This window comes from Hyperolius riggenbachi, chromosome 4 (assembly GCF_040937935.1).
Source record: "Hyperolius riggenbachi isolate aHypRig1 chromosome 4, aHypRig1.pri, whole genome shotgun sequence".
NCBI classification, from domain to species: Eukaryota; Metazoa; Chordata; class Amphibia; order Anura; family Hyperoliidae; genus Hyperolius; species Hyperolius riggenbachi.
In genome coordinates this window covers 8,943,284-8,950,783 of record NC_090649.1, presented here as the reverse complement: position 1 = coordinate 8,950,783, position 7,500 = coordinate 8,943,284, and the positions used below count along the sequence as shown (strand labels likewise).

General features: G+C 46.5%; 9 non-coding genes across 9 annotated transcripts; 4 read left to right on the top strand and 5 right to left on the bottom strand.

Moving 5' to 3' along the window:
• Positions 1 to 49: 49 nt before the first annotated feature.
• Positions 50 to 121, bottom strand: TRNAG-UCC (transfer RNA glycine (anticodon UCC)). The gene has a single exon. It is a non-coding gene; the product is annotated as a tRNA-Gly (tRNA).
• A 986-nt stretch (positions 122 to 1,107) lies between these two features.
• Positions 1,108 to 1,181, top strand: TRNAN-GUU (transfer RNA asparagine (anticodon GUU)). The gene has a single exon. It is a non-coding gene; the product is annotated as a tRNA-Asn (tRNA).
• Positions 1,182 to 1,678: 497 nt separating this feature from the next.
• Positions 1,679 to 1,750, bottom strand: TRNAG-UCC (transfer RNA glycine (anticodon UCC)). Its single transcript has one exon. It is a non-coding gene; the product is annotated as a tRNA-Gly (tRNA).
• Positions 1,751 to 2,742: 992 nt separating this feature from the next.
• Positions 2,743 to 2,816, top strand: TRNAN-GUU (transfer RNA asparagine (anticodon GUU)). Its single transcript has one exon. It is a non-coding gene; the product is annotated as a tRNA-Asn (tRNA).
• A 497-nt stretch (positions 2,817 to 3,313) lies between these two features.
• TRNAG-UCC (transfer RNA glycine (anticodon UCC)) lies at positions 3,314 to 3,385 on the bottom strand. The gene has a single exon. It is a non-coding gene; the product is annotated as a tRNA-Gly (tRNA).
• A 986-nt stretch (positions 3,386 to 4,371) lies between these two features.
• Positions 4,372 to 4,445, top strand: TRNAN-GUU (transfer RNA asparagine (anticodon GUU)). The gene has a single exon. It is a non-coding gene; the product is annotated as a tRNA-Asn (tRNA).
• Positions 4,446 to 4,942: 497 nt separating this feature from the next.
• On the bottom strand, positions 4,943 to 5,014 carry TRNAG-UCC (transfer RNA glycine (anticodon UCC)). Its single transcript has one exon. It is a non-coding gene; the product is annotated as a tRNA-Gly (tRNA).
• Positions 5,015 to 6,012: 998 nt separating this feature from the next.
• Positions 6,013 to 6,086, top strand: TRNAN-GUU (transfer RNA asparagine (anticodon GUU)). Its single transcript has one exon. It is a non-coding gene; the product is annotated as a tRNA-Asn (tRNA).
• A 497-nt stretch (positions 6,087 to 6,583) lies between these two features.
• Positions 6,584 to 6,655, bottom strand: TRNAG-UCC (transfer RNA glycine (anticodon UCC)). Its single transcript has one exon. It is a non-coding gene; the product is annotated as a tRNA-Gly (tRNA).
• Positions 6,656 to 7,500: the final 845 nt, after the last annotated feature.

Sequence of the window (7,500 nt, the reverse complement as noted above, 5' to 3'; positions counted from 1 at the left end):
CTTGGTCTTGTCTTCCATGGAATTGTAGGGTGCCAAAAGCAAGCTCACATGCGTTGGCCGGGAATCGAACCCGGGTCAACTGCTTGGAAGGCAGCTATGCTCACCACTATACCACCAACGCTACATGCTGAAACTTGCCTAGCATGTACCATTGCAATATACCCAAGAGAAAAATGAGCTTGCTTATTTGCCTACTTTGCTAGATGTAAGCAGTGGGACACATGGTGATACTGCTTACAGACTTCAATTCAAGACTTCAGAAAGATCATGTGCCCCCCTGGATGATGCTGGTGCAACACACACAGCAAAGGACAGCAATTTGAAGTCTGGAAGATTCCAGGGCAAGGGTGGGAAGGATGAAAAGCTAGGTGGCCATGCAACCATTCCTGCTAACCCAAAGCTTACTTGTGCCCTACAACACATTGGCTTAAGACTTGACCAAATCCAATGCTCCAATATGGGGAAGCTTCTCTGTTTGCTGTTTTTTTTTTTTTTTTTTTTTTTTTAAGTGCGGTGTCACAGTTCACCCATCTCTTCAACTGCAAGAACGGCCCAGGAGTAGTCTTAGCTACCCTAATATGTACGTTACAGCAGGGCCCTTATTACACTTTCTCTTACAGGGCAATGGAAACCGTTTTGCCCATGCGATAAAGCAAGGTGCAAAAATGAATTCATGCCTAGCAGAGGATGGTTTCGATCCATCGACCTCTGGGTTATGGGCCCAGCACGCTTCCGCTGTGCCACTCTGCTTCTGTTTGTATTCAACCTTCAAGTTTAAGAAGGGTACATTAGTTGAAATAGTTACACTACTATATATGTTACAGCAAGGCCCTAATGACACTTTCTCTTAAGGGGCTATGGCCGACAATTGGCCCATATGGTAAGCAAGGTATAAAAACCAACGTACACCTAGCAGAGGATGGTTTCGATCCATCGACCTCTGGATTATGGGCCCAGCACGCTTCCGCTGCGCCACTCTGCTGCCATACAGTGAATGCTTCATTGTGGGAAAAAGTGGCGTTAAACTTCTTGGAGCAGACTTACTTCCTCACTCCACAAGACACACATACATCCCCATAAAATCATTTAGCAACAACTGCAGGCACAGTCTCTGTGGCGCAATCGGTTAGCGCGTTCGGCTGTTAACCGAAAGGTTGGTGGTTCAAGCCCACCCAGGGACGGCCTTTCCTTTTGTGTTCAACAGTTGTCCGAAGAGAACCCCAGATAGCCATGTAGATTCATTTGAGACACGTTGGAATCTCATTCACGTTCATGAAAAGGGTGAGCAGCATCAAGTTCATGTCTTAGTGATACAACAGACATCCCTGGCAGTGTCTGTGACCAAATGAAGTTTTCTGTACCCCAGAAGCAGCAGTAAAGTATTAGCCGGGGATCGAACCCAAAGCCTGGCGACGGCTGTCAAGCCAAAGAAAGGCAGTTCAAGCCCACCCAAGGACAGGCTCGCTTTAGTGCCTTGCTAGCTATTTGTTTAGAACATTATAGAGTGTCTGCATTAAGTGTTGACCATTTAGAAAGAACTTTAAGCTGGCGTAGAGTCTGCTGCACCGGAATGGAACCTCTCCAGAGACTGAGCAGGTGCAGGATGTCCTAACTGTTCAGAGATCTTGTCTTGGTCTTGTCTTCCATGGAATTGTAGGGTGCCAAAAGCAAGCTCACATGCGTTGGCCGGGAATCGAACCCGGGTCAACTGCTTGGAAGGCAGCTATGCTCACCACTATACCACCAACGCTACATGCTGAAACTCGCCTAGCATGTACCATTGCAATATACCCAAGAGAAAAATGAGCTTGCTTATTTGCCTACTTTGCTAGATGTAAGCAGTGGGACACATGGTGATACTGCTTACAGACTTCAATTCAAGACTTCAGAAAGATCATGTGCCCCCCTGGATGATGCTGGTGCAACACACACAGCAAAGGACAGCAATTTGAAGTCTGGAAGATTCCAGGGCAAGGGTGGGAAGGATGAAAAGCTAGGTGGCCATGCAACCATTCCTGCTAACCCAAAGCTTACTTGTGCCCTACAACACATTGGCTTAAGACTTGACCAAATCCAATGCTCCAATATGGGGAAGCTTCTCTGTTTGCTGTTTTTTTTTTTTTTTTTTTTTTTTTTTTTTTAAGTGCGGTGTCACAGTTCACCCATCTCTTCAACTGCAAGAACGGCCCAGGAGTAGTCTTAGCTACCCTAATATGTACGTTACAGCAGGGCCCTTATTACACTTTCTCTTACAGGGCAATGGAAACCGTTTTGCCCATGCGATAAAGCAAGGTGCAAAAATGAATTCATGCCTAGCAGAGGATGGTTTCGATCCATCGACCTCTGGGTTATGGGCCCAGCACGCTTCCACTGTGCCACTCTGCTTCTGTTTGTATTCAACCTTCAAGTTTAAGAAGGGTACATTAGTTGAAATAGTTACACTACTATATATGTTCCAGCAAGGCCCTAATGACACTTTCTCTTAAGGGGCTATGGCCGACAATTGGCCCATATGGTAAGCAAGGTATAAAAACCAACGTACACCTAGCAGAGGATGGTTTCGATCCATCGACCTCTGGATTATGGGCCCAGCACACTTCCGCTGCGCCACTCTGCTGCCATACAGTGAATGCTTCATTGTGGGAAAAAGTGGCGTTAAACTTCTTGGAGCAGACTTACTTCCTCACTCCACAAGACACACATACATCCCCATAAAATCATTTAGCAACAGCTGCAGGCACAGTCTCTGTGGCGCAATCGGTTAGCGCGTTCGGCTGTTAACCGAAAGGTTGGTGGTTCAAGCCCACCCAGGGACGGCCTTTCCTTTTGTGTTCAACAGTTGTCCGAAGAGAACCCCAGATAGCCATGTAGATTCATTTGAGACACGTTGGAATCTCATTCACGTTCATGAAAAGGGTGAGCAGCATCAAGTTCATGTCTTAGTGATACAACAGACATCCCTGGCAGTGTCTGTGACCAAATGAAGTTTTCTGTACCCCAGAAGCAGCAGTAAAGTATTAGCCGGGGATCGAACCCAAAGCCTGGCGACGGCTGTCAAGCCAAAGAAAGGCAGTTCAAGCCCACCCAAGGACAGGCTCGCTTTAGTGCCTTGCTAGCTATTTGTTTAGAACATTATAGAGTGTCTGCATTAAGTGTTGACCATTTAGAAAGAACTTTAAGCTGGCGTAGAGTCTGCTGCACCGGAATGGAACCTCTCCAGAGACTGAGCAGGTGCAGGATGTCCTAACTGTTCAGAGATCTTGTCTTGGTCTTGTCTTCCATGGAATTGTAGGGTGCCAAAAGCAAGCTCACATGCGTTGGCCGGGAATCGAACCCGGGTCAACTGCTTGGAAGGCAGCTATGCTCACCACTATACCACCAACGCTACATGCTGAAACTCGCCTAGCATGTACCATTGCAATATACCCAAGAGAAAAATGAGCTTGCTTATTTGCCTACTTTGCTAGATGTAAGCAGTGGGACACATGGTGATACTGCTTACAGACTTCAATTCAAGACTTCAGAAAGATCATGTGCCCCCCTGGATGATGCTGGTGCAACACACACAGCAAAGGACAGCAATTTGAAGTCTGGAAGATTCCAGGGCAAGGGTGGGAAGGATGAAAAGCTAGGTGGCCATGCAACCATTCCTGCTAACCCAAAGCTTACTTGTGCCCTACAACACATTGGCTTAAGACTTGACCAAATCCAATGCTCCAATATGGGGAAGCTTCTCTGTTTGCTGTTTTTTTTTTTTTTTTTTTTTTTTTAAGTGCGGTGTCACAGTTCACCCATCTCTTCAACTGCAAGAACGGCCCAGGAGTAGTCTTAGCTACCCTAATATGTACGTTACAGCAGGGCCCTTATTACACTTTCTCTTACAGGGCAATGGAAACCGTTTTGCCCATGCGATAAAGCAAGGTGCAAAAATGAATTCATGCCTAGCAGAGGATGGTTTCGATCCATCGACCTCTGGGTTATGGGCCCAGCACGCTTCCACTGTGCCACTCTGCTTCTGTTTGTATTCAACCTTCAAGTTTAAGAAGGGTACATTAGTTGAAATAGTTACACTACTATATATGTTACAGCAAGGCCCTAATGACACTTTCTCTTAAGGGGCTATGGCCGACAATTGGCCCATATGGTAAGCAAGGTATAAAAACCAACGTACACCTAGCAGAGGATGGTTTCGATCCATCGACCTCTGGATTATGGGCCCAGCACGCTTCCGCTGCGCCACTCTGCTGCCATACAGTGAATGCTTCATTGTGGGAAAAAGTGGCGTTAAACTTCTTGGAGCAGACTTACTTCCTCACTCCACAAGACACACATACATCCCCATAAAATCATTTAGCAACAACTGCAGGCACAGTCTCTGTGGCGCAATCGGTTAGCGCGTTCGGCTGTTAACCGAAAGGTTGGTGGTTCAAGCCCACCCAGGGACGGCCTTTCCTTTTGTGTTCAACAGTTGTCCGAAGAGAACCCCAGATAGCCATGTAGATTCATTTGAGACACGTTGGAATCTCATTCACGTTCATGAAAAGGGTGAGCAGCATCAAGTTCATGTCTTAGTGATACAACAGACATCCCTGGCAGTGTCTGTGACCAAATGAAGTTTTCTGTACCCCAGAAGCAGCAGTAAAGTATTAGCCGGGGATCGAACCCAAAGCCTGGCGACGGCTGTCAAGCCAAAGAAAGGCAGTTCAAGCCCACCCAAGGACAGGCTCGCTTTAGTGCCTTGCTAGCTATTTGTTTAGAACATTATAGAGTGTCTGCATTAAGTGTTGACCATTTAGAAAGAACTTTAAGCTGGCGTAGAGTCTGCTGCACCGGAATGGAACCTCTCCAGAGACTGAGCAGGTGCAGGATGTCCTAACTGTTCAGAGATCTTGTCTTGGTCTTGTCTTCCATGGAATTGTAGGGTGCCAAAAGCAAGCTCACATGCGTTGGCCGGGAATCGAACCCGGGTCAACTGCTTGGAAGGCAGCTATGCTCACCACTATACCACCAACGCTACATGCTGAAACTCGCCTAGCATGTACCATTGCAATATACCCAAGAGAAAAATGAGCTTGCTTATTTGCCTACTTTGCTAGATGTAAGCAGTGGGACACATGGTGATACTGCTTACAGACTTCAATTCAAGACTTCAGAAAGATCATGTGCCCCCCTGGATGATGCTGGTGCAACACACACAGCAAAGGACAGCAATTTGAAGTCTGGAAGATTCCAGGGCAAGGGTGGGAAGGATGAAAAGCTAGGTGGCCATGCAACCATTCCTGCTAACCCAAAGCTTACTTGTGCCCTACAACACATTGGCTTAAGACTTGACCAAATCCAATGCTCCAATATGGGGAAGCTTCTCTGTTTGCTGTTTTTTTTTTTTTTTTTTTTTTTTTTTTTTTTTTTTTAAGTGCGGTGTCACAGTTCACCCATCTCTTCAACTGCAAGAACGGCCCAGGAGTAGTCTTAGCTACCCTAATATGTACGTTACAGCAGGGCCCTTATTACACTTTCTCTTACAGGGCAATGGAAACCGTTTTGCCCATGCGATAAAGCAAGGTGCAAAAATGAATTCATGCCTAGCAGAGGATGGTTTCGATCCATCGACCTCTGGGTTATGGGCCCAGCACGCTTCCGCTGTGCCACTCTGCTTCTGTTTGTATTCAACCTTCAAGTTTAAGAAGGGTACATTAGTTGAAATAGTTACACTACTATATATGTTCCAGCAAGGCCCTAATGACACTTTCTCTTAAGGGGCTATGGCCGACAATTGGCCCATATGGTAAGCAAGGTATAAAAACCAACGTACACCTAGCAGAGGATGGTTTCGATCCATCGACCTCTGGATTATGGGCCCAGCACACTTCCGCTGCGCCACTCTGCTGCCATACAGTGAATGCTTCATTGTGGGAAAAAGTGGCGTTAAACTTCTTGGAGCAGACTTACTTCCTCACTCCACAAGACACACATACATCCCCATAAAATCATTTAGCAACAGCTGCAGGCACAGTCTCTGTGGCGCAATCGGTTAGCGCGTTCGGCTGTTAACCGAAAGGTTGGTGGTTCAAGCCCACCCAGGGACGGCCTTTCCTTTTGTGTTCAACAGTTGTCCGAAGAGAACCCCAGATAGCCATGTAGATTCATTTGAGACACGTTGGAATCTCATTCACGTTCATGAAAAGGGTGAGCAGCATCAAGTTCATGTCTTAGTGATACAACAGACATCCCTGGCAGTGTCTGTGACCAAATGAAGTTTTCTGTACCCCAGAAGCAGCAGTAAAGTATTAGCCGGGGATCGAACCCAAAGCCTGGCGACGGCTGTCAAGCCAAAGAAAGGCAGTTCAAGCCCACCCAAGGACAGGCTCGCTTTAGTGCCTTGCTAGCTATTTGTTTAGAACATTATAGAGTGTCTGCATTAAGTGTTGACCATTTAGAAAGAACTTTAAGCTGGCGTAGAGTCTGCTGCACCGGAATGGAACCTCTCCAGAGACTGAGCAGGTGCAGGATGTCCTAACTGTTCAGAGATCTTGTCTTGGTCTTGTCTTCCATGGAATTGTAGGGTGCCAAAAGCAAGCTCACATGCGTTGGCCGGGAATCGAACCCGGGTCAACTGCTTGGAAGGCAGCTATGCTCACCACTATACCACCAACGCTACATGCTGAAACTCGCCTAGCATGTACCATTGCAATATACCCAAGAGAAAAATGAGCTTGCTTATTTGCCTACTTTGCTAGATGTAAGCAGTGGGACACATGGTGATACTGCTTACAGACTTCAATTCAAGACTTCAGAAAGATCATGTGCCCCCCTGGATGATGCTGGTGCAACACACACAGCAAAGGACAGCAATTTGAAGTCTGGAAGATTCCAGGGCAAGGGTGGGAAGGATGAAAAGCTAGGTGGCCATGCAACCATTCCTGCTAACCCAAAGCTTACTTGTGCCCTACAACACATTGGCTTAAGACTTGACCAAATCCAATGCTCCAATATGGGGAAGCTTCTCTGTTTGCTGTTTTTTTTTTTTTTTTTTTTTTTTTAAGTGCGGTGTCACAGTTCACCCATCTCTTCAACTGCAAGAACGGCCCAGGAGTAGTCTTAGCTACCCTAATATGTACGTTACAGCAGGGCCCTTATTACACTTTCTCTTACAGGGCAATGGAAACCGTTTTGCCCATGCGATAAAGCAAGGTGCAAAAATGAATTCATGCCTAGCAGAGGATGGTTTCGATCCATCGACCTCTGGGTTATGGGCCCAGCACGCTTCCACTGTGCCACTCTGCTTCTGTTTGTATTCAACCTTCAAGTTTAAGAAGGGTACATTAGTTGAAATAGTTACACTACTATATATGTTACAGCAAGGCCCTAATGACACTTTCTCTTAAGGGGCTATGGCCGACAATTGGCCCATATGGTAAGCAAGGTATAAAAACCAACGTACACCTAGCAGAGGATGGTTTCGATCCATCGACCTCTGGATTATGGGCCCAGCACGCTTCC